The sequence below is a fragment of the Mobula hypostoma genome, chromosome 1 (assembly GCF_963921235.1).
Source record: "Mobula hypostoma chromosome 1, sMobHyp1.1, whole genome shotgun sequence".
Classification (NCBI taxonomy): domain Eukaryota; kingdom Metazoa; phylum Chordata; class Chondrichthyes; order Myliobatiformes; family Myliobatidae; genus Mobula; species Mobula hypostoma.
This window is the reverse complement of record NC_086097.1, coordinates 26,052,970-26,079,247: the sequence shown is the minus strand read 5'-3', so window position 1 is coordinate 26,079,247 and position 26,278 is coordinate 26,052,970. Positions and strand designations below refer to the sequence as shown.

General features: G+C 41.5%; 1 protein-coding gene and 1 long non-coding RNA gene across 8 annotated transcripts in view; one reads left to right on the top strand and one right to left on the bottom strand.

Moving 5' to 3' along the window:
• Nucleotides 1-26,278, top strand: part of ston2 (stonin 2) — a 157,961-nt gene that overhangs the window by 87,211 nt on the left and 44,472 nt on the right. The window contains exon 1 of one of the 7 annotated variants that reach the window (XM_063044857.1): nucleotides 25,121-25,257. The exons of 5 other annotated variants lie outside the window; for them this stretch is intronic. The gene's annotated coding sequence lies outside the window, so the exon portion shown is untranslated. Of the gene's footprint in view, nucleotides 1-25,120; nucleotides 25,269-26,278 lie in introns of those variants that run through there. One more of the 7 variants, XM_063044851.1, reaches the window with a different exon arrangement.
• Nucleotides 4,192-25,146, bottom strand: LOC134344791 (uncharacterized). Its single transcript, XR_010017525.1, has 3 exons — nucleotides 25,051-25,146; nucleotides 9,415-9,578; nucleotides 4,192-4,714 (listed from the first exon to the last, which is right to left on the bottom strand). It is a non-coding gene; the product is annotated as an uncharacterized LOC134344791 (long non-coding RNA).

Below are 26,278 nucleotides of genomic sequence, written 5' to 3'. Positions count from 1 at the left end.
TACCGGCACCAACCTTGCATGCCCACAACTTACTAACCCTAATTCCTATGTCTTTATGGAATGAATTTAGAATTTATTTACAAACGTAAATCTTACATCCATCCCATAACGTGAGGGAGTACAAATCTTTGTGTTATGACTCCGTTACAATGTATAGACGTGAATTTAAAAGTCTAATAGCTTGTCTAAAGAAGCTGTTCCATAGCCGGGCTTTAATGCTGCAGTAGCGTTTGCCAGACAGAAGCAGCTGAAATTGTTTATGGTTGAGGTGACTGGAGTCCCCGAGGATCTTCCAGGCCGCCTTTCTGCACCTGCTGCTATAAATGTCCTCATGTCCTCAGAAGGCGCTGGGCTGTCCGTACCATTCTCTGTAGTGCCCAGCAATCAAGGTTGGTGCAGTTTTTGTACCAGGTGGTGATACAGTATGCTGTCAATGGTGCCCCTGTAGAAGGTCTTGAGGATTTCAGGGCCCATGCTGAATTTCTTCAGTCACCTGAGGTGGGAGAGGCACTGTTGTGCTTTTTATTTTTGGCACAAAGCTGCTGTGTAAAGTCCTGGTGAGATCATTGGTGATGTGTATACTGAGAAACTTGAAACTACTCACCCTCTGGAAAAAGACTAAGGAGCTGGTGGTAGACCTGAGGAGAGCTAAGGAACCGGTGACCCCTGTTTCCATCCAGGGGGTCAGTGTGGACATGGTGGAGGATTATAAATACCCGGGGATACAAATTGACAATAAACTGGACTGGTCAAAGAACACTGAGGCTGTCTACAAGAAGGGTCAGACCCGTCTCTATTTCCTGAGGAGACTGAGATCCTTTAACATCTGTCAGACGATGCTGAGGGTGTTCTACGAGTCTATGGTGGCCAGTGCGATCATGTTTGCTGTTGTGTGCTGGGGCAGCAGGCTGAGGGTAACAGACACCAACAGAATCAACAAACTCATTCGTAAGGCCAGTGACGTTGTGGGGATGGAACTGGACTCTATGACAGTGGTGTCTGAAAAGGGGATGCTGTCCAAGTTGCATGCCATCTTGGACAATGTCTCCCATCCACTACATAATGTACTGGGTGGGCACAGGAGTACATTCAGCCAGAGATTCATTCCACCGAGATGCAACACTGAGCGTCATAGGAAGTCATTCCTGCCTGTGGCCATCAAACTTTACAACTCCTCCCTTGGAGGGTCAGACACCCTGAGCCAATAGGCTGGTCCTGGACTTATTTCCATCTGGCATAACTTGCATATTATTATTTAATTACTTATGGTTTTATATTGCTATATTTATTCTCTATTCTTGGTTGGTGCAACTGTAAAGAAACCCAATTTCCCTCAGGATCAATAAAATATGACTATGACTGCAGACCCGTTGATGTTGATCGGGCTGAGCCTGTCTCCGTTCCTCCTGTAATCCACAATCAGCTCTTTTGTTTTTTGGACATTGAGGGAGAGGTCGTTATCCTGGCACCACTGTGTTAGGGTGTCAACCTGTCTGTCGGCTGTCTCATCACTGCTAGAAATAAAGCCAATCAAAGTGTTGTCGTCTGTGAATTTCATCAGCAGATTGGAGCTGTGTGTGACAATACAGTCATGGGTGTAAAGGGAGTAGAGAAGGGGGCTCAGAACACAACCCTGGGGGCACCTGTGTTGAGGGTCAGAGGGGCAGAGGTGAATCCTTACCACCTGTTGGCGATCCGATAGGAAGTCTAGGATACAGCTGCACAAGATGGGATACAGGCCGAAGTTTCTGAGCTTCCTGTCAAGTCTGGAGGGAATTGTGGTGTTGAATGCTGAATTGCAGTCCAGGAGCAACATTATAATATATGCCCCCCTCTTCTCCAGGTGAGTGAGGACAGTGTATAGTGCTGTAGCTATGGCTTCATCAATAGACCAGTTCCGTCGGTAGGCGAATTGGAGGGGGTCCTGTATGGATGATTGGCACCCTGCCGCACTCACCTCAATTGTAAGCAAATGCTTTGAGAGGCTGGTTAAAGACTACATCTGCAATAAGAAACTGGAGCACCTGGGTGAAATCCATGTGGTCATAGGGGGAATGTACAAACTCCTTACAGACTATGATGGGAATTGAACCCTGATCTTATTACCGGCACTGTAAAGTGTTGTGCTAACTTCTATGCTACTGTGCTGCCCAGCAGCATAGGATTAAGGATGATTACAGCATTGATGGTTGCAGATTCCTGTGTCAGGATGATGGACCAGTAATAGGGAACAATTGGTGGTATCATTGCAGTACATCAGGATGTAGATTCTTGTTTGAGATTGACCAGAGCATTCCACCTTTCTATTTTCTGACATAAAAGCATCTTTTAGTGAAGTTGGAAGATTGGACTGCTCTGGCCAAGAAAGAAATCCACAATTGCTGCTTGTTCTTGGAAAACTATAAGCAATGCCAATATTTCCAAGGCAAAAGAAGGATGGGTTATTTTGAACTAATTAAAGAACTTGGTCAGGTCCATTCTGTGAAACTGCTGCTCTGATAACTTAGCAACACACTCAAAATGCTGGAGGAACTCAGCAGGCCAGGTAGCATCTATGGGGGGAAAAAAGTACAGTTGATGGTTCACGCTGAGACCCTTTGGCAGGACTGGAGGAGAAAAAGGTGAGTAGATTTAAATGGTGGGGAGGGGGAGAGAGAAATATGATAGATGAAACTGGGGAGGGGGCCATCAGGTTGGAGGCTACCTGGATGGAATATAAGGTGTTGCTCTTCCAATCTAAGTAGAGGAGGCCACACTCAGGTTGGAGGACATCACCTTATATTCCGTTTGGGTAGCCTCCAACCTGATGGCATTAACATCAATTTCTCGACCTCTCACTAATGCCCCCTCCTTCCTTCATTCCCCATCCCCTTTTCCCTCTCTCACCTTATATCCTTGCTTGCCCATCACCTCCCGCTGGTGCTCCTTCCCCCTCTTCTTTCTTCCATGGCCTTCTGTTCTCTCCTTTCAGATTCCCCTTCTCCAGCCCTGTATCTCTTTCATCTATCAACTTCCCAGCTCTTTACTTCATCCTTCCCTCTCCCCAGTTTCACTTATCACCTTGTGTTTCTCTCCCCTCCCCCACCTTTTAAATCTACTCCTCATCTTTTTTTCCTCCAGTCCTGCTGAAGGGTCTCAGCGTGAAACATCAACTGTACTTTTTCTCCATGGATGCTGCCTGGCCTGCAGAGTTCCTCTAGCATTTTGAGTGTGTTGCTTGGATTTCCAGCATCTGTAGATTTTCTCTTTTTGTTTGTGCTCTGATAACATAGTCAGCACTATGTTAAAAAGCACTATATTGAAGGAAGTGATATTAATGATCTGATCATAATAGCATTGCTGTATGTGGAAGCTGGATGTGTACAATTAACTGGTACATTTCTTACATTTTCACAAGTATATTTCACGTGAAGTTTTATGGGATAGGTTTGAGTCATGAAAACCTCCATATAAATGCAAGTCATTCTGTTTGTGAATTTTTACGAGAGATATTGCAGCCACCTAGTGATGGGAGTTAGACATTTCATGATCTGGTTTATGATGTCAAGGCAGTTTTATGAGGGAAGTGGAGAAAAATATAAAAGACCATTAAGTTCGTAGGTACACCACTGTTCGTAAATTGTTTAGCTGCTATCACCTCATTGTACACATTCATCATTTTTGAATGTTTAGAACTAGTTCATCAACATTGTTCACTAAATAAGTGTTACTTGTGTCTTATAAATTTCTAGAATTGTTCCTGAAAATTTTAGAACTAAAATAACATTCTCCAAATGTTCTTAATGATGCTACAGATTAACTCCATTAATCTCATTGAAATGTTGAATGCTTCCTATTTGGAAAGTGACGTCCAGTAAGGGCAAACTCCATTTCAGGTCCCTTGGTATTTGCTTTATTGCTCAATATTTATTCATTGGGGCATGTACTACATCTTGAATTTATATAGCTGCATTTAAGCAGCAGAACCTTTTCAGATATTTCACATTTTTCTCAATAAGTAAATGGACAAGTACAATTTTTTGTGTTATTTATTTAATTGGTTTCTTTTTATCTAGTTTGAAGATCTGATCACATTTTGGGTCATATTCATGCAGAAATAGAGAAAATTCTAAAGGGTTCACAACTTTCTAGCACTACTGTAGTTTCCATTTAAGGAATGTACTTTGAGCCAGCTAACTGAACTAGTAATTTAACAATCTGAAGGATATGGCAAACTTGACTCACAAATGCAAGTATGGCATTTGTGGGAACAGAGGCTGCATCAAGGCCTGACATCAGAAAATGTACCTGTGCTCAGTCCATTGCTCCACACTGATTAAAACGTGAAGCCAGATCAAAGCAGAGCAGAAAATGAACCATTGTTTTTCTCCCTGCCAGCCAAGATTCCCCACCTGAGTCTGTCCTGTCTGTCTGCATTTGACCCGATTTCACCTTTTCTCGCTACTACCTTTTGAGCAGGAAGATTGGCTCCCACGCGGCCATGTTCAGGCAGAGTTGTTGCCCTGCGGTCATTGGACTCCTGGACCAGTTTCACTCACCTCAGCGCTGAACTGACCAAGCCTGTAGGTTCACTTTCGAGACTCTGCAGCTCACGTTCTATGTATCATTTGTTTACTGTTTACCGTTTGCAGGATCTGTCCTCTTTTGCACATTGGAGTTTATTGCTCTTTGTTGTGTGTAATTTTTCTTGGGTTCTATTGTGTTCCTTGGGAACCTGCAAGAAGGTGAATCACACGGTTGTTATATAGCATATATACTTTGATAAGAAATTTGAACTTTGAACCTATTAGCTCCATCCCTCCCCCTCCTGTCTTCTCCTATCATTTTGGATCTCCCCCTCCCGCTCCCACTTTCAAATCTCTTATTAGCTCTTCTTTCAGTTAGTCCTGACGAAAGGTCTCAGCCCGAAACGTCGACTGTACCTCTTCCTAGAGATGCTGCCTGGCCTGCTGCGTTTACCAGCAACTTTTATGTGTGTTGCTTGAATTTTCAGCATCTGCAGATTTCCTTGTGTTTGCGTTGTTTAATGCCTCATAGCTTTAAGGATATGAAAGCATAATCCAAAAGCCAGTACAGGCATATCTAAAGTTTAATGTTCACACCAGACATTGGAGTAAAGTGAGATTTCATTCAGGAGAGTTATCCAAACTATTTGTTTCAAGTTACTTGAATGCTGGAAATTTTTATTACTTTTATACTCCACTCACTTTAAAAATCTTTGCAGTGTAATCATTTTGTGTGTAAAATCATAGCCTTGATTCATTTCAATGAAATACTCACATTTAAGGTATGAATAGGTAAAAAGATCGAATCCAGCTTTATCCATGCTCCTGGCTAATTTAATGTTATTCTGCTTCAGTGGAATCATTTCGTTTACATGGTTGCTTCACCTTACAAAGGCCTTTAGTCAAATAGCTAAAGTGCAGCTAGAAGCTAAAAATCTGCAGCTGGCAATGACATATTGCATGCAAGCTCAACAAAGAATCATAGCACTTATAATTGGGTCAAAGTATGAGCTGCATTGCAAGTGATGTTTTAGTAATTGGACATTCCATCAGTGACCACCCTAATAAAATACAGTATCAACGATGCCCTTAAGTATGACTGAAGGCAAAATTTTCTCTTTTTTGTTCACGTATACTTAAAAGCTTTGAATAATCACTTGCCATGCATAATATAACCACTCTGGTTCAGGAGCCTGATGTTTTAAGAGTAATAACTGCTCTTGAACCTGGTGCTGTGACACCTAAGACTCCTGTACTTACTTCCCGATAATAGCAGTGAGAAGTGAGCATGGCCTGGATAGTGGGGGTCTTTGATGATGGATGCTGTTTTCCTGTGGCAGCACTTGTAGATGTGCTCAAAATTAGGGAGGTTTTTCCTGCGATGGACTAGCCTGTACCCAATCTTAACAAAAGCAGCTGATGGAGATCAATCAATCTATTGTTCAGAGTGAAAAAATGTAACTTTTGAAGAATAACATTCTAAATGAGATATTCATCCAGAATTGTTTTCAGAGTGGGTTTGACCAGATCCAATTCCACAAAGCTTTCCATTTTAAATGGAAGCTTCTGGAAGATGGAATGAAAGCAATGAGAGCTATTGTTAATACCTCCCCATGATCAGAAGATTAATAACTTAGTGTAGTTCTGTCCCAAAGCAAATGGAACAATTCTTTTGGAATTGTCACAATGTGTGGAATACTTGGACAGATACTATTTAGTTGCATTCTGACCACTAAAGCATCCCCACAAGCCTCAAATATTCCCTTTCAGCCCATACTAATACAGATCCTCTCAAGAGTACTCACTGGTTAGAAAAAGTAAATTGGGGGATAATCGTGATGTTCATCATCAACATGGTGTTCAGACAAAAAAAACCTTTTTTTTGACTTGACACATTAAACAGCTTTATTGAAAAAAAGTAATTTCTATAAATGCATAGTGCTATAATTCACAAGGGAGTGAATGTAGCAGTTTCACTGTCCAGGAATGTGACGGAGATGATAAGTTTCTTGGCGAGTGATTATAGACAATAGACAATAGGTGCAGGAGTAGGCCATTCGGCCCTTCGAGCCAGCACCGCCATTCACTGTGATCATGGCTGATCATCCACTATCAGTATCCAGTTCCTGCCTTATCCCTATAACCTTGTTGTGTCTCTTGTTGCAGAGGGACAATTTGGTAACCTGTTTTGCTATCTGCTTGTCTGCAGAAATTCAAGGGAGCCATGTTCTGGGTGCACCTGTTTCCACATTCTGTAGAGGTACACAGAGTATTGGGTCATCTACTTCAAGCAAGCCGTCTTCTAAGCTCTGCTGTGGCCACAGGGCTGCTGGCATTGAACAGCTGACTTCATATCTAACCAGTCTCTACAAAACACACCCCCACTCAACAATAAAACACTCTGCAAACAGATCTGTCTGGAACACCTGTAAAATTTGATAGCAAAGTCACTTGTCTGTGTAATGGATGAAGTGTCACTCCTTGTGTGTCCTAGGCCATCTGAGGAAAAAGTGTTTGAAGATCACTTTTCGAACACTTGTGGAGGAACAAAGAGACCTTAGGGTCCACGTCCATTGATCCCTCAAGTTTGCTATGCAATTTGATAGGGTGGTTCAGAAGATGTATGGTGTGTTGGCCTTCGTTAGTCAGGGGATTGAATTTAGAGCCACGTCTTGTTATTTAAAGGCATTAATGCATAGAAGTTATCCAGAGATTTTGCAGACAGATGTGGAATATCTGGGTTTTCCCATGTGGCTCATTTGGATAGGTCTGACCTCTGGAATTTATATGAATGCGAGGTGAAGCAGAAATGAACCTGAGGGTTTCTGACAGAGATGGGAGAAGATATTTCTAGATTCTTATGGAAGAATCTAGAAATTAGGCTCACTGGCACATGTGATCCAAGTGAATCAATCTGCCAGCAGAAGTGGTGGATGTGGATTCGATTTCAACATTTAAGAGAAGATTCAAAATTGTTTAATGTAATTTCCAGTGCACAAGTGTAGAGGAGAACAAAATAATTGTTACTTCGGATCTGATACAGCAAAAAAAAACATGATTAGATAAAGAACACAATAGCAAAAATCACATTAAATATAAATATGTAGGGTGGCTTACATACATTGATTGTACATAAAGTGACACTATGCACCTTTGTACCTAATGTGAATCTGACAGGAAATGATGAAGTACTGGTGTTGGGGTGGGTTAGTGAGTGGAAATGTCACTGTTTTTGAATCTGGCAGTCCTGACTAATAGGCGTGAGCAATGGGTGGGATCCTTCATGATATTCCTGGCATTGTTCAGGCACCTTTCTGTATATATGTCCTTGATGGCAGGTAAACTAGTGCCAGCGATGCATTGGGCAGTTTTTACTACCCGTTGTAGAGCCTTCCTGTCCGTTGCAGTGCAGTTTCCTTACCATGCAGTGATGTAGAATCTTCTGAGTACTGATGTGCATAGTCCAGCTCTCTTTAGCCTCCTCAGAATGTAGAGTTATTGGTGAACTTTCTTAACTGTGGAGGATATGTTGAGAGGTTGTGTGTGAAGTGCACTCCCAGGAGTTTGAAAGAGCGGGTTGAGTGGTGCGTCCATATTTGGAGGAGTACATGGATGGGAGGGGCTTGGAAAGCTATGGTCCAGGTGCAGGTCAATGGGAGTAGGAGAATAAAAGTTCAGTACAGATTAGATGGGCTGAGTGGCCTGTATCTATGCTGTTGTTCTGTATGACTCTGTCTGTTCCTTTTCCTAATTTGTATGTTTGTCAAGTGCTATTGACAAAGTAGTGCATTGTCAAGGTGCTGAATTTCAGATGATACTATTTGTTCTTTCATATGTGTATAAAAGATCCTATGGCATGATTAAAAATACTAAGAATTTATGCAAGAGGCTTCTGGAATCTCATTTTTGGAGGACATTTATCTTCTGCTAACACCATGAAAGGCAGATAAGACCGTAAGAACTGAGGCTGTGGCCTGCAACTAATGGGCTCATTGATCGGCTGTGATTTGCTATTTCCGTGAGCTTTAGTTCTGAATGTTATTTGTTTACTTCGTATTGTTTGCACAATTTGTTCTTTTTTGCACATAGGATGTTTGATGGCCTTTTTTCAGTGGGTTTTATTGGGTTTCTTTGACTTATAGTTGCCTGTAAGGAGACGAATCACAAGGTTGCATATAGTATATACAGTTTGATAATAAATATACTTTGAATTGTAGTTGCTTTGTACCATGTTATCTTAAAGAGAGCAGAATTGATCACAGTTAGTTCTACTTTGTGAAGGTTAGATTTCTTTGTAGTTCCAACGCTGATATAAGACATAGGAAAATGAGGCCACCTGTCCAATCAAATCTGCTCCGCCTTTCTGTCATGACTGATTTATTATCCCTCTCAACCTCATCCTCCAGCCTTCTTCATGTAACCTTTGACGCCTCTGACTGATCAAGAACCTATATCCTCGGCTTTAAATATACTCAATGACAGCTCACAATACTCCCAAGTATGGTCTGACCAATGCATTATAAAGCCTCATATTTTTGTTCTTACATTCTAATCTTCTTGAAATGAATGCTAACATTGCATGTGTCTTCCTACTACTGACTCAACCTGAAAGTTAACCTTTAGGAATCCTGCACAAGGGCTCCCAAGTCCCTTTTGCAACTTGGATTTTTGAATTGTTTCCCCATTTAGAAAATAGTCTACACTTTTATTCCTTCTACCAAGGGCATGCCCTTACACTTCCCTACACTATATTCCATCTGCTACCTCTTTGCCCAAGTCCTTCTGTGGACTCCCAGCTTCCTCAACACTACCTGCCCCTCCACCTATTTTCGAATCTACTGCAAACTTGGCCACAAAACCATCTAAATTGTTGACGTATAATGTGAAAAGAAGTGGCCCTGGTACTGACCTTGCGACCACTTGACCGACAGCCAGTCGAAACAGGTCCCCTTTATTCCAACTCTTTGCTTCCTGCCAATCGCCAATCTTCTCTCCATGCTAGTATCTTTCCTGTAATACTGTGTGCTCTAGTCTTGTTAAGCAGTCTTGTGTAGGCACCTTGTCAAAGGCCTTCTGAAAATCCAAGTACACAACAGTTTTATTTATTGTAGTGTAGGAGTTTGCTATGCACAAATTGACTGTTGGGCTTTTGTACATTACAACTGAACTAAATTTTATATGTATTTCATTTGCTGTAAGCCATTTCAGGGCACTGTGGAACCCTAAAATTATGATGAAGTATTTCATCATGAGGGGTATAGATAAGGTGGATAGTCCCAGTCATTTTCACAAGGCAGGGAATTCTAAACAAGAGGGATAGATTTAAGGTGAAAGGGAAAAGACTTATGAGGGATCTGAGGAGCAAATTTTTTACATGGTGTAGTTGGTATATAGGACAAGTTACCAGAGGAAGCTATAGAAGCACATACAAGTACAGTGTTTAAAAGACATCTTCGTCAGCATGGGTGAGTTGGGTTGAAGGATCTAATTCCATGCTGTATCATTTTATGAACCTGTAAAAGGAAAATTCAAATGCTTTTCCTATCAAATGCAATTTTATTTAATTAGATGTATTTTTGTACATTCAAACAAAACATTTTAACTAATTTTAGAATTTTTAGCTACTGATTGTGGCTGCAAGGATTTTAATAAAATCGTTGGAACTCTGATAGCATACTCAGAAAATACTATAAAGTTTAAATTCAGCTTTGATAATCTAAATATCAGTCATTTCTCAGTTGAAAATCCCATGTTCAATGCCCACTGTTGGGTCCTTTTACTTCTGCATTGAAATGGCTATTTTCATTGTGTAGTCACCATGGCAATTGGGGTTCGTAAAATGGCCGGTGTCTTTTATAGATGGATGTGTTTTCACATGCTTATGAATAGGCAAGCTGGATGTGTTATAACACTGCACATTCCAACATGCATTTGAAAGCCCAGACAAAATAGAGATTTGATGACTGTGCAGCTGGATGGGTAGAAATAAACTGGTTTGTCTCATTCTGTGTCCTAAGCCTGTACTTAAGTAATGAAGCAAACAGGTGGAGCCATATCCTGCCAACAAACTGCTTCCTTTTGGATTAAAAACCTAAACTCTGTGAAGCTGTAAAAGTATCACTATGAATTCTCATTAATCAGTACATCATAGCAGTAATAAACATTCATGAATCTCTGATATTAGCAGTTAAATTAACTTTCTCAAATCTTTCTATTAATAATCATGAATTTGAATTGAGATGTATTTTAATGTTTTTACACCCAAAAATTCTAATACTTTTTAAAAATTGAGATTTAGAGCATTGCTTTATACTGAGGGAGGAGAAGATGGCGGCGCAACACAGCTTGCAGCGGCCACTCCAGTGGTGTTGTCTGTTATTTGTCAAGTAAGGTGCCGTGCACAATCTAGATTTGATGGAGATGGACGTGAGAGCATGGAGGAACATCTGGTGAGACTTCTGAAATGCTTGCTTCGCTGCTGCTGCTACTGTGTGATCTAGAATCTCCAGAGGGGAAGGCTCCGAGTCCTCGGCTTTGCTTGTTGCTCGGCGGCCAGGGTGGGGTCAAAGCGCTCAGCAGAGGATGGTGCTCAGAGAGCCTGTGTCGGAGGGGCTGGTCAGAGGCTCGAAGTTTTCGGATGGACTTAGAGTCCGCTGCGGTCGGGTGCTTCCAATGGTGCTGCATCGGCAAGTTTGCGGCGCTTGGAGGTTCATGGCAGGGAGAGCTTCTCTGTTCTGCTGCCTGCGTGAGATGATGAGGCTATCAGAACTTTGAAACTTTTTTTTATCGTGCCCATGGTCTGCTCTTTATCAAATTATGGTATTGCTTTGCACTGTTGTAACTATATGTTATAATTATGTGGTTTTGTAAGTTTTAGTCTTGGTTTGTCCTGTGTTTTTCTTGTGATATCATTCTGAAGGAACGTTGTATCATTTTTTTAATGCATGCATTTCTAAATGACAATAAACGAACACTGAGTGTCCTCATAATCTAATCTAATCTAATCTAAAATTAACGTGATTTCAATTTAATAATCACAAACAAAATTCATGCTATTCTTACTGGAATTGTACATTTATTTTTGAACTTTGAATACGTCTATTATCAAGTTTGAAATGCATTTTTCTCCTGGAATGTTATTTACTTCTGTGTGTGATGTCAGGTCTGCATTTTTATGGTAGTTATAGCAAAAATTAGTGGGAAGTTACAGGATTGGGAAGCTTTTAAAAACCAACAGAAGGCAGTTAAAAAGCCCTAAGGCAGGAAAAGATGAAATATGAAAGTAAGCTAGCCAATAATATTCAAGAGCATACCAAAAGTTTTTTCAAAAGATATATAAAGAGTAAAAGAGAGGTGAGAGTGGATATGGGACCACTCGAAAATGACGCAGGAGTAATTGGAGACGAGGAAATGATGGAGGAACTAAATAAGTATTTTACATCCTTCTTCACTGTTGAAATAACTAGCAGTTTGCCAGAAGTTCGAGACTCTCGGGGCAGAAGTGAGTGCAATTGGGAGAAGGTGCTTGGGAAGTTGAAAGATCTGAAGGTAGGTAGGTCACCTGGATCAGATGAACCCCAAGGTTCTGAAGGAGGTAGCTGAGGATTGTGTGGAGGCATTAGTAATGATATTTCAAGAATCACCAGATTCTGTGATGGTTCCAGAGGACTGGAAAATTGCAAATACCACTCCACTCTTTAAGAAGGAAGAGAGGCAGAAGAAAGGAAATAATAGGCCAGTTAACCTAACCTAAGTGGTTGGAAAGATATTGGAGTTGATTGTTAAGGGTGAAGCTCTGGGGTACTTGGAGGCACATGATAAAATAGGCTAAAGTCAGCATGGTTTTCTAAAGGGGAAATCTTGACTGACAAATCTGTTAGAATTCTTTGAGGAAATAACAAGCAGGACAGACAAAGGAGAACCATTCGATGTTGTGTACTTGGATTTTCAGAAGGCCTTTGAGAAAGTGCCACACTTGAGAGTCCATGGTATTATTGGAAAGATACCACCATGGATAGAGGATTGGCAAGAGGCAAAGAGTGGGAATAAGGGAGCCTTTTCTGGTTGGCTGCCAGTGCCTGATGGTATTCCACAGTGATCGGTGTGGGGACTGCTTCTTTTTATGTCATATGTTAATGATTTAGATGACAAAACTAACAGCTTTGTGGACATTTGCAGATGATACAAAGATAGGTGGAGGGGCAGGTGGTGTTGAGGAAGAAGAGAGGCTGCAGTAGGACTTAGATAGATTAGGAGAATGGGCAAGGAAGTGGCAAATGGAATACAATGTTGGGAATTGTATGGTTTTGCATTTGGGTAGAAGGAACAAAAGCATAGAATATTTTCTAAACTGAGAGAAAATTCAAGCATCCTAAGTGCAAAGGGACTTGGGAGTCCTCGTGCAGGATTCCAGGTTAGCTTGCAAGGTTGAGTAGGTGGTGAGGGAGGCAAATACAATGTAAGCATTCATTTTGAGAGAACTAACTGGTGAGGCTTCACTTGGAGTTTTGTGAGCAGTTTTGGATCCTTTATCTAAGATAGGATGTGCTGATATTGGTGAAGGTTCAGAGGATCTTCACAAGAATAATTCCAGAATGAAAGAGTTATTGTATGAAAAGCATTCGATGGCTCGGAGCCTGTACTTGCTGGAATTTAGAAGAATGAGGGAGGATCTCATTAAAACCTATCAAAGATTGAAAGGCTTAGATAGAATGAATGTGGGGAGAATGTTTCCTATGGTGGGGGAGTCTTAAGACCAGAGGACACAGCCTCAGAATAGAGGGACGTCCTTTTAGAACAGAGATGAGGAGGAATTTCTTTAGTCGGTGTGTGGCAAATCTGTGGAGTTTGTTGCCATTGGTGGCTGTGGAGATCAGGTCATGGGTGTATTTAAGGTGGAAGTTGATAGATTCTTGATTAGTCAGGGACAGGAAAGGTTATGGGGAGAAGGCGGGATAATGGATCAACCATGATGAAATGAAGCTGACTCAATGTGCTGAATGGCCTAATTCTGATCCTAATTCTCATCCTAATTCTCATGGTCTTACATCCAGTATATAGAGGCACATGAGATCCATGGAGAATTGTTAGATTGGATTTGGTATTGGTTTGGCAATGATAGGCAGTAGGTACGGGGTGGAGAGGCATTATTCTGTCTAGAGGTCAGTGATCACAGATGTTCCATTAAGATTAGCACAGGGACTTCTGTTTTTTGTAGTACATTTAAGAGACACAGGCGTAAATGCAGATGGAACAAAATTAGTGGAGTTGTGGGTAGTGAGGAATGTTGTTAGCTCCCTGAAAGTGGCAACAGAAGAAGATAGAGTGGTTAAAAACGTGCACTGCATGCTTGCCCTCATTGGTCAGAGCACTGGTTATAAAAGTCAGTTAAATCATCTTACAGCTGTATGAAACTTTAATTTAACCACATTCGGAATATTATATGTAGTTCTGGTGGCCATTACAGGGAGGATGTAGAGGCTTTAAAGAGGATGTAGCTGCCTTAATGATTATCGCCTAGTAGCACTCACATCTACAGTGATGAAATGCTTTAAGAGGTTTGTCATGACTAGAGTGAACTCCTGCCTCAACAAGGACCTGGACCCACTGCAATTTGCCTATCGCCACAATAGGTCAATGGCAGACACAATCTCAACGGCTCTTCACATGGCCTTAGACCACCTGGACAATACAAACACCTATGTCAGGATGCTGTTCATCAACTATAGCTCAGCATTTAACACCATCATTCCCACAATCCTGATTGAGAGGTTACAGAACCTGGGACTCTGTACCTCCCTCTTCATTTGGATCCTTGACTTCCTAACTAGAAGACTACAATCTGTGTGGATTGGTGATAATATCTCCTCCTCACTGATGATGAACACTGGTGCACCTCAGGAGTGTGTGCTTAGCCCCCTGCTCTACTCTTTCTATACCCATGACTGCGTGGCTAGGCATAGCTCAAATACCATCTATAAATTTGCTGACGATACAGTCATTGTTGGTAGAATCTCAGATGGAGATGAGAGGGCGTACAGGATCGAGACATACCTGCCAGTGGAGTGGTGTCACAGCAACAACCTTGCACTCAACGTCAATAAGACGGGGAAGAGCTGATTGTGGACTTCAGTAAGGGTAAGACGAATGAACACATACCAACCCTCAAAGAGGGATCAGAAGTGGAGAGTGTGAGCGGTTTCAAGTTCCTGGGTGTCAAGATCTCTGAGGACCTAACCTGGTGCTAATATATCAATGCAGCTATAAACAAGGCAAGACAGCGCCTATACTTCATTAGGAGTTTGAAGAGATTTGGTATGTCAACAAAAACACCGAAAAACTTCTATAGATGTATTGTGGAGAGCATTCTGACAGGCTGCATCACTGTCTGGTATGGGGGGGGGGTGGTGCTACTGCACAAGAACGAAAGAAGCTACAGACTAGGGTTGTAAATTTAGTCGGCTCCATCTTGAGTACTAGCCTACAAAGTACCCAGGACATCTTCAAGGAGTGGTGTCTCAGAAAGGCAATGTCCATTATTAAGGGCTCCCAGCACCCAGGGCATGCCCCTTTCTCACTGTTTCCATCAGGAAGGAGGTACAGAAGCCTGAAGGCACACACTCAGCGATTCAGGAACAGCTTCTTCCCCTCTGCCATCCGATTCCTAAATGGACATTGAACCCACAAACATGACCTCATTTTTAAAATATGTATTATTTCTGTTTTTGCACAATTTTTATCTATTCAATAATCATATACTATAATTGATTTACTTATTTATTTCTACATTTTTTTCTTCTATATTATGTATTGCATTGAACTGCTGCTGCTAAATTAACAAATTTCAGGACACATGCTGGTGATAATAAACCTGATTCTGATTCTAGAAGAAATTTACCAGGATGTTGCTTGGATTAGAGAGTCATAACTGTAAAGATTTTGGACGAAGTTGAAACTGCTTTCTCTGGAGTGGCGGAGAGAGGTGATTTGATAGGGTAGGTAGTCGATGTCTTCTCCATCCCCCTGCACCCCCCCCGGCCCCCGGGTAGAAATGTAAAGCATAGCATTTAGGCCACCGGTACCATCTGGGGGGAATAATCTTATAGTGATTTTTGGCAAGGTGTACACCCCTGGTGCTAGAAAATACGTGATAGCATTTCAGCATTGGTAGCTTTCTGTGATCCCATGGTGCTTTGCCTATGATAAGATGAATTATGCCAGATACCCTTACTTTGCTCAGATGATGAACCTCCCAGAGAAAAATCCTTCTGTGTATGAGGCCTTCAAGACAGGCCAATTCTCAGTGCAGCTGTCAAGTAACAACCCCTTTGGGCAGATCCCTGTGGACCAGGCTATTGAAGACACAGTGAATGAAGACACCCAAACTCCTGGAGGCACATTACGGTTCAGCCTGAATGCTGGAGCCATCAAATGTTCCTACATAACAGCTGAGCACCGCAGTGCATTCCTGGGACAGTTAAGGGCGATGATGTAAGGCAACAAATCAAAGCTTTGTTATGCGGAGCTACAGCAGCCAAGAATCCAGAAAGATGAGGAAGCAGTTTCAGCAGTGGTTAGCCTCATCTATGAATGGGTCAACCCATTTGCAGAGAAGCAGAACCTCATTAGCATCTCTACGGCAAAGGCAGCCCCCAAGGACATTGCCTCCAATCTGATGAATCTATGCAACCTTCAAGGATGAGAGACTAGATGAAGACCCACCAGCAAAGAAATTCCATGACCCAACGAAAAACAACAAGCTGAAAACATTCAGTGATATGTGTAAGAAGAAAGAAGTGAAATCAAATGGGAGGGCGATCATCTTGAAAGCAGTCTTTGTTTGGACACATCATAGTGATGGCACAAGGGCGCAATCTACGTATGGAGGGTATTCTTTCTCATCCCCTTGGACCATTGCCCTGGGCCCTGTCCACACCAGAAGGATCGCTGAGAAAGACAAATAAAGCTACTTTAGCCACAACCCTGCAGAAAAATATAGCAGTAAAAGAGCAACTCCCAGGAAACTCTGCTACATTGGTTGACGGATTGAACTTGGTCCAAAGAGTGAAAGGTGATCAAGTTACTTTCAGAGATGTTGCCACAACAATTCTGGGTATGGTTCTGAGGGAAGGCAGTCAGAGTAGCACAATAGATGTGTTCGACACATACAAAGAGAACTCTATCAAGAATAGTGAAAGATCTCTATGGGGTGAAGGGACTGGTCATGAGTTGCAAGGTATCACAGGCACACAGATGGTGAGGTAATGGAGGAGCTTCCTGACCAAAGTCAGTCACAAAAATAGTCTTATTAGCTTCATAGTCTATGAATGGAGGAAGGCGGAGTACAGAGCAAAGCTACAGGAGAAGATTCTGTATGCAACTGTGAATGACAAATGTTACAGAATCACATCTCAAGACAGTGAGGAGGTGTCAGCTGTTCAATATCAACAAGAAGAAGCAGATAGCCACCTACTTCTCCATGCTGCCCATGCCACAAGAGAGGGATACCAATCTGTAGTGATCTGCTCAGAAGACACAGATGTCTTTAGCATTTTGTGACAAGACTGTTCCAGAGGTGTGGCACTAGAACCCGTACAAGGCTTGTAGACATCAGGAAGGTTGCTGCCACTGTTGGCATAGAGGTTTGTAGGGCTCTCATCAGGTTGCACACATATACAGGATGTGACACTGTAAGCGCTTTTGAAAACAAGTGCCCTAAAACTTTTGACTAGCAACAGGGAAACTCAGGGGACACATTCTTTGAGTTGGGTCAGGAATGGAACCTCTCCCCGGAACTGATGGACAAACTGGAGGCATTTACATGTCTCCTGTATGCCCCAAAAGCATCGACCACCAAGGTCAATGAGCTCAGGTATCACCTTTTCTGTGCCAAAAAAGGTGAAATCGGAAGTCATCAACTCCCACCATGCAAGGACTGCTTAACAAAACATGCACAGCGAGCCAACTACTAGGCTGGTATATGGAGAAGATGTTTAGAGAAGGACCCACAAGTGCCAAGCCCTTTTGGCAGAGGATGGAAAATGAGGAAGCTGAACAGTTGGTGGTGCACTGGATGGAAGGCCAGCCAGCACCCGATGCCATCCTGGATCTACTGGCCTGTAACTGTCCAAGAAAATGTTCACTCCCAAGATGTATGTGAGTTGCAAATGGCCTCAGGTGTACTGACGTGTAGACTGGCAGACTGTGAGAACCAGGCATCCACCTCAGGGAGTGTGGAAAGTTCAGATGAAGATGCGGAAGATGTGGAAAACTTGGAAAATTATGATTATTAATTATCATAATTATGAATATTATTATTATGATAAAGCGACCACTGGTGCAATGCTATCACATATTTTCTAACTCTAGAGATGTATACCTTGCCAAAAATCACTATGAGCATTATTCTCCTCAGATGGTACCAACCAACCCTACTGGCTCACGGACTATAGGGTGAGAGTGGTGAAGTTTAAAGGAAATTTATGAGGTAATTTTTTTAACAGAATATTAGGTACCTGGAAGTGGTTGAAGTAACAATGTTTAAGAGGTATTTGGATGGCCACGTTAACAGGAAGTAATTGAGGGATATAGACTACACAGAAGCAGATGTGCAGGCTATATCGACATTGTGCTCAGCACAAACATTGTGGACTAAAGGGCCTTTTGTATACGGTACTGTTCTATGTTCTAAACTGATACTTACAGCATAAATGCTGGTTCTGATCCAAACAGAGAAGTTGTAGGATTCAGTATTAAGTCTGGAAAGAAGTAACATGCTCTGTTTTGATTCTGTCCCATTTCCAGTGTATTTTTCTAACAAGACCTGATGCTAGCCTGAGTAACACCTTGTATTCCTTCTGGGCCTAGTTCAGAAAGCTGCAATCAATATCAGTCAAGGCTCTCTCTGTTGACACAGTTTGAACTGTGGGGCATGGCCTACTGGCCTACATTTCACATCCTTTTATGCACCTTTGTTTATATTTTCACGCTCTAACTGTCCCCATTAACCTCTATAACCTACCAGTGAGCGAGAAAGCAAGCGCGAGAGAGCGAGTGAGAGCGACCACGAGTGAGAGAGCGTGCAATAGAGAGAGAGCGAGAGAGTTCCAAAAGAAGTCAGAGTGGCAGAGTGTTCCAAAAAATATATAAAACGTACGTCACCCCAGACTACACTAAAGTGTACCCCTGCCTAATAGGGGTCAAAAATAATGAGTGTTGCTCGCTGCACTGTTTGCAACAGTGACTTTTCTATTGCCCATGGTGGGTTAAAATGTAAAAGACATGTTGAGGTGAGTTTAACAGGTGTCATTTGTTCATTAGCATAGCTAATGTTATTTAAACTAGCTGGCTAGCTGCTAAGGAGCTACTCTATTGCAGACATCCCACCTCTCCCGGAAGTCTCCCACAAATTGATGGTGCTACCTCCCTGAAATGAGTTTTTGCAGGGTGGAAGCACCCTTTCACATGAACCTTAATTACTCGCAAATGCTCTAGGGGTAATTTACAGTGGCCATTTAATCTAAAATCTACACATTGGAATGTGGAAGGAAACAAGAGGACAAAAAAAGAAAACATTTGGTCACAGGGAAAATGTGCACACACCGCACAGAGGTCAAGATTAAGTCCAGGTCACAAAAGTTCTAAGGTAGAAACTCTATAATAGGATATGTGGGCCACCATGTTGCTCTTCTATCCTACCAATCTCTCCACTTTTTCTCTGCAAACGCAACTTATTTTCTCTTTTTTTCTGTTCTGCTAAAGTGTTGTTGCCCTGAAATGTTAACTCTGTTTCTAGTACTTTTAAACTTTATTTCAGGTTTCCATCAGTTTTGCTGTTTTTTATTTTCAAACTTCAAAATTATTTGACTGTATGCAAATGGGGAGAACGACAATAAAATCAATGCAGAATTTGAAGTGTTACGAGAATACACATAAAATTAAGATGTTTGCTGGCCTGGGCTAGCATCAGTGGCATCAGCAGTTGGTCTGCCACCTGCCCTCAGGGGAAGGAGAGATAAGGAACAATGGAGCAGCGTCTGGAGATGTGTAATGAAGGGATGTGGGAGGAAGAGCTGTCTGGAGCGGCTCCCCCCTTTGAACCCTGAACTGTTTGAAGTGATGGACAGGCGATACCCCAGCAGGGGGATAAAAAGGGACAGGTTCGCTAAGACAGACACACACGCCACCCGAGGTAACGAGACCCTGGAAGCGGTGCGCCTCTCACGATTGGTGAGAAGTATCGGACAACGCACAGGGTGGAAAGGTACGATCAGCGGGAACCCGGTGTGTGTCCGCCCTTGCCTGGGTGCCGGGTTCACTGCAGAGGATCGACCGCATCTGGAGGAGGGGTCACAGTCGGTGACCTCAGGTGACATCACCAAGGACCTGCCCAAAAGCTGTTTGTGAGCCATCCCGCTGGTCTGTGAGTGAAGCCGTTCTGAATGATCAGTTGTTCCTATTCTGTCTCTCTCCCCCCACCTTGTCCATCGCCATGGCAACGATTACTGCGAACTGAACTACAAACTGGACTGAACTTTGAGTCATTTTGAAATTGGTCATTTAACCCCTAGACAACGATAGAGCTTGATTGATGCTGTTATCTTAATTCTGTGCACATGTGTGGTTATCATTGTTGAATTGTTGCATTTATTATCCTTTCGATTACTGTGTTGCTTGTTTCTTTAATAAAACTTTCTTAGTTCTAGTACTCCAGACTCCAGCTGAGTGATCCATTTCTGCTGGTTTGGCAACCCAGTTACGGGGTACGTAACAGAAGACATTAGGCAAACTATGCAATTAAATAAATCTATGTACATTGGAGTTACTGCAAATACATGCACCTGGAAAAATGATTTTGAAATGTAGAATATGAATATCTTATTTTTTGTGTAGCCAGGGTTTAACGTAGTCCTGTCTGTCCTGGCCCAACGCTGATTTAAGCACCAGGCCAGATTGAAAAGGTTGATGTGTCAGGGACGAGTTGGTGTTCACCTTGCTGCTCAGCAATGTTTACTTGTCGCGGCACTGAAATGAGGTTGTGGCCTTCAACTAATGGGCTTATGGATCGGCTGTGACTGGCTTTGTGGCTGTGAGCTTACTTTCATGAACTTTAGTTCTGAACATTATTTGTTTATTTTGTATTGTTTGCCCAATTTGTTTTTGTTTACACATTGGGTGTTTGACAGTATGCTTTTTTCAATGGGTTCTATTTGGTTTCTTTGTTTTGTGGCTGCCTCAAGGTTGTATTCTGTATATACATTTTGATAATAAATGTACTTCGAACTGTAGTTGCTTTGTACCACATTACCGTAAAGAGAGCAAAATTGATCACAGCTCTGTTTTGTGAAGGATAAAGGTCTTTGTAGTTCCAGCGATACTATAAGACCATAAGTCATAGGAGCAAAATCAGGCCGTGCAGCCCAGTGAGTCTACTGTGCCATTCCATCATGGCTGATTTGTTATTCCTGTCATCCCATTCTCCTGTCTTTTCTCTATAACCCTTAGCATCCTTACAAAAATCAAGAACCTATCAAATTCCACATTCAGTACACAATTTTAGAGGAGATGACATAGTTGATTGATGAAGGTTGAGCTGTGGATGTAAGGTGCTCGACAAGGTTCCTCATGAGAGACTCATGCAGAAGATTATGATGCATGAGATCCACAGTAAAGTGGCCATCTGGATTCAGAATTGACTTGTCCTTAGAAGACAGGAACAGTGTTGTATGACTGAGTAAATAGAAGAAACAGCTTGAGAGAAAGTACTTTCTCTTTGAATAAGTTGATTTGTTCCCCAATTATATTTGGAATATTAAAACATTACATAGTTTTAGTTTAAATCTTAACTTCCATCGTGCTGCAAAGTGATTTAACAATTAATTGTAGTCAGGGCATGTGGAGAAAAAACAATGTAAAGTATGTTGCCATTCATGAATAAGAAAGTTATGCTTGCTTTGCCAGCTGACGATTTAGATTTAAGAAACCCCACCCTGTTCAGTCTCTCTCTTAGTTGGCAAAGAGCAACAATAAATTGATTCTTAGACTCATAAAGCTTAGAAATGCGCCCTTCACTCCAAGTCATTCATGTCAACCAGGCTGCCTTCCTGAGCTAATCCCATTCACCTGAATTTGGTCCATATTTCTCTAAACCTTTCCTATCCACGCAACTCTCCAAATATCTTTTCAAAATTACAATTGTACCCACCTCTACCAATTGCTCTGCCTCCTCATTCCATTTATCCACCACCCCTTGTGTAGAAAAACATGTCCCTTGGGTATCCTTAAAATCTTTCCCCAGCTCTACCTTAAACCTATGCCCTCTAACTTTAGACTTAGCCAACTCTGGGGATTTTATAAACTTCTATAAGGGCACCTCCGATCCTCTATTGCTTCAGGGGAAACAGTCCCAGTCTCTCCAATCTATCCTTACAACTCAAGCCTTCCAGTACTGGCAACATACTTGTAAATCTTTTCTGGGGCCTCTAGCTTCATGACATGCTTCCTATTAATGCATATAGTATTCCATTGTGGTCTCACCAATATCTCATACACTTGTGATATGATGTCCCAACTCTTGTACACAATGCCCAATCTGATAAATACAAGCATACCATACATCTTCACCGCCTATCTATCTAGGTATTTGTAGTCCTGGCCCTGTCACGCACGTTATATGTCCTAGAGTCATAGAACATTACAACACAGAAGCAAGCCCTTTGGCCCATCTAATCCAAGCTAACTGGCATTCTGCCTAGTCCCATCCACCCATGTCCAGTCCATAGACCTCCAAACCACTCCTGTCCATGTACTTATACAAACTTCTCTTAAATGTTGAAATTGAACCTGCATACACTACTCTTTCCTCACTCTCACCCTCTGGGTGAAGAAGTTCCCCCTCATGTTCTAGCCTCTAGTTCTAGCCTTGCCCAATCTCAGTTAAAAAAGCCTCATAATTTTGCATACCTCTATCAATTCTCCGCTCCATGGATTAAAATACTAATATATTCAAGTTTTCCTTATAACTTTGGTCCTCAAGTCCTGCCTTGGTTTAACTTCCCAAAATTCACCATTTTGCACTTGTCCATGTTAATTTCCATCTGCCGTTCCTTGACCCACTTTCCCAGATGAACTGGATCCTGTTATAGCTTTAAACAACTTCCTTCACTGTCCACTACATAACCAATGTTGACGTAATCTACAAAGTTACTAATTATGCTACTTACATTCTCATCCCAATTGTTGATATATATAACAAAGAGCACTGGACCTAGCACCTATACCTACAGCATACCTCTGGTCACAGGTCTCCAGTCTAGAAAACAACTCTTCACTACCACCCTCCGTCTCCTTCCACTTTTTGTATCTATTGTATCTGGCAGATACACCCTGGATCCCATGTGATCTAGTCCATTGGACCAACCCAGCATGTGGCAACTTGTCAAAAGTCTTGCTGAAGTCCGTATAGATTATGTTTACCGCCCCTCCCTTGTCAGTGCTGTCAGTTGCCCCTCCAATTTGATCAAAGTCTTGGGACATGATTGCTCATGCACAAAGCCACGCTGACTATTCTAATCAGTCTTTGTCTTTTCAAATGTATACAGAATCTCTCCCTCAGAATTTCCTCCAGTAAATTTCCTTTCACTGGGGTCTAGTTCCCTGGTTTGTTTTTTCATTTTTTTTAAAATAAAAGCACATTCGTCATCTTTAGCCATACCTAAGGATTTTTTTCTTCATTATTCCTTTTTTTAGCATTATTTATTACCTTACTACTTTTTGTTGCAGTATTTATTTTGTAATTTATTTTATTTTTTTTCTTCTTTATTATGTATCGCATTGAACTGCTGCTGCTAAGTTAACAAGTTTCACGACATATGCATGCGATAATAAACCTGATTCTAATTCTGACTTTGTGCTGTACTACTGTGCAAAACAGGGTGTTTTCAATTTCCTATGTTGCTTCTCACTCTCTTGGAATACCTTTGGTCAGACTCTGAGGATTAGTTCACTTTTTTGCACCTTAACACTAACAGTACCTCTCTTTTGTGATGTCAATGTGTTTTGGGACATCGTTCACCTCCCTGAATGCCCTAGTATCTATAACCTACCTCTGACATTCCCTCAAATTATGCCTCTTGTATTTACATTGCCCCCTGGGAAAAAGGCACTGCTATCCACTCTACTTAGCCTTTTATCATTTTATACACCTCTGTCAAGTCACCTCTGATCCTTCTTTGCTTTAAAAAGCCTTTGCTTATTCAACCTTTCCTCTTAAAACATGCTCTCTAATCCAGTCAGCATCCTGCTAAATCTCCTCTGCACCCTCTCTAAGGCTTTCACATCCTTCCTTCAATTCCATGTGTGGTCTAACCAGAGTTTTATAGAGCTACAACATTAGCTTATTGCTCTTAGTTCCTTTAGTCATTTCCATTTTCCTGGCCCTAGTTTGTACAGTTGTCTTTTCTCACCATGGCTTCAGCTCCTGGTGGAAGGGAGTGCAGGAACTGCATGAAGCTTTGGAGACAATTCACATGCATCCTCCGACTTGTTGAGTCCCACTTTTCATAGTCCCTTCCTCGTCAGGGTCCTAGATCCCACAGTCCTTCCAGTCTCTGAGTATTGATGAAGGGTCTCGGACCAAAACATCAATTGTTTATTCCCCTCTGTAGATACTGGCTAACCTGCTGAATTCCTCCAGCATTTTGTGTGTGTTGCTCTGGATTCCAACATCTGCAGAATCATGTGTTTCTTGGGTTTGGGGCTTTTTTTTTTCAGCTGAGCAGGGTCCTGTTTCTCACATTCCCTTTAAACTTACTTGTTTTCACTGATAAATCTATTATAATACTGAGCAACGTCTGCGTGAATTAAAATGTCTGGGGGTCTAAATCACATCCAGCAGCACAGAAAAATTGCTTATCTGGATTTATTAGGAATTGCTTAATCACCAAATTCCTAAATGTGGTGGATTACTGGAACTTTGCTATAGTCATAAACACAGGAGAAAATATTTTTCAGATTATTTTATAATGCCATGTGCCTTCACTGAGATCTTCTCGAAAATTACTTCTTTCTTAGCTATCCCACTAAACTCTCGGGCCCCTCTTTCACAGCTCTGCTGCAACACATTGTTACTCCTCTGTCTTTGCAGTCATTCCAGGCTAACGCTGCGTATAGTAAGGACAGATTGCATTGTAGGTCTTTCCTTTGTCAGGCTGCTACAAAGAATCTTTGCTCCCTTATAGAACGTAATTTTATGAAAATGTTATCAGAATATGTTTTCTCTGTTGCTCAGTGTTACCATTTGCAAAATGTGATTTAAATACAGGGAACAGTTTATTAACTAATTACTCCTACATGATTGTCGAGCTAGGGATTTTTACTTACAAATCCAAACTTAGTAGTGCACTACCGCTAGCATACATCTACAGTTTCTTTTTTTAAATTTTTATGGCCCTGCAAACTTAGTACATGAATAAGAACTTGTCCAAGTAGTACTTGGAGAAGCTGAAATCCTGTGAAAATCAACTCACTTTTACCTTGAAAATCTTACCATTTCCTGTGTGGGTGTGCCATGTGTTGTCTTCAAAACTATGACTTTAGCAGCTAAATGCCAGCCTGTCCCAGGCAGACAGGCAGCGGCAAGTCCTTCTCATGCATGCGGCATGCATAATTTATCACATGACAAGAGAAGTAATAGTGTCGGCGAAGAATCTGCTGGGATTGCAACTACAAACTGGTCAAAACAGACCAGAACATTGTAAGTCCCGAGTAAGTACTTTATCACCTTTGCTTATGTAACCTTGTAACCCAAACACTTCGGCTTCTGTAAACACATCTGTTAATAATCCAGAGAATTATTTGTGTGTGAAGTTGTAACTCTATAGGCAATTAATTTTAGAGCTTATGTTACTTCAATAAAAATGAGTGTTATTTTGCAATTACATTGATAAGAGTTAAGTTTAGAAATCAATAATTTCTGTGCATTGCCTGTTTTAAGTTTTGATTGAATTGAGGTGGAAATAAACAGTTTGTACTTGGTGCGAGAGTAACGTAGCACGGGAGCAAATGTTTCAGTTCTTTTATGGGGTTCGTGCATTGTAAAAGATTTAATTTTCACCTCCTCACAGATTGCTTTGGTTTGGAATAGATAAATAATTGTTTGTGGGCATCGCAGGAATTTTAATGATTTCAGTACTTTATGAATCGGGGACTTGTGTATTCATGGGTTGATGTATTAGCCAGCTGGAAATTTAAAAAAAACTGGAGAGGCTCAGCCCGATCTGAAAGAACTGAGTTGCTGGCCTGCATCGCTATCGATGCTTAGCAACAGATAAAGCTTCATTTTTCTTTCCTAGCCGGTTTGAAACAGCTGAAGACCTCATTCCCATCTACGTTTTGCAATGCAGAGATGTCAGTTTTTCAAATTAACTGTTTTTATTATCCTGTTGCCCACTTTCTGTTGATTATCACATCAGCTGCATTTTTTGATAATGATTTGAAAACATTTGGAAAAGAACACTGACAATTGTGTATTTACTACTTTTAAATACTGTTGTAATATTCCTCAATTGTATCCCCTAACCCACTGAATTTGTTCAGAATCTTTTCAGAGAGCACATCATTTCAGCAACTACTTTCAGTACTGCTCCATGTAGGTGTGTTTCAGTTGTGTCTGAAAGGATGTTTCCTGAATTTAATTTTATTGCCAGGAACACCAGAGTGCTGCTGTTTGTACTCACAAATAAAGAGGAGAATAATTTGAGTATGCTATGTTATTC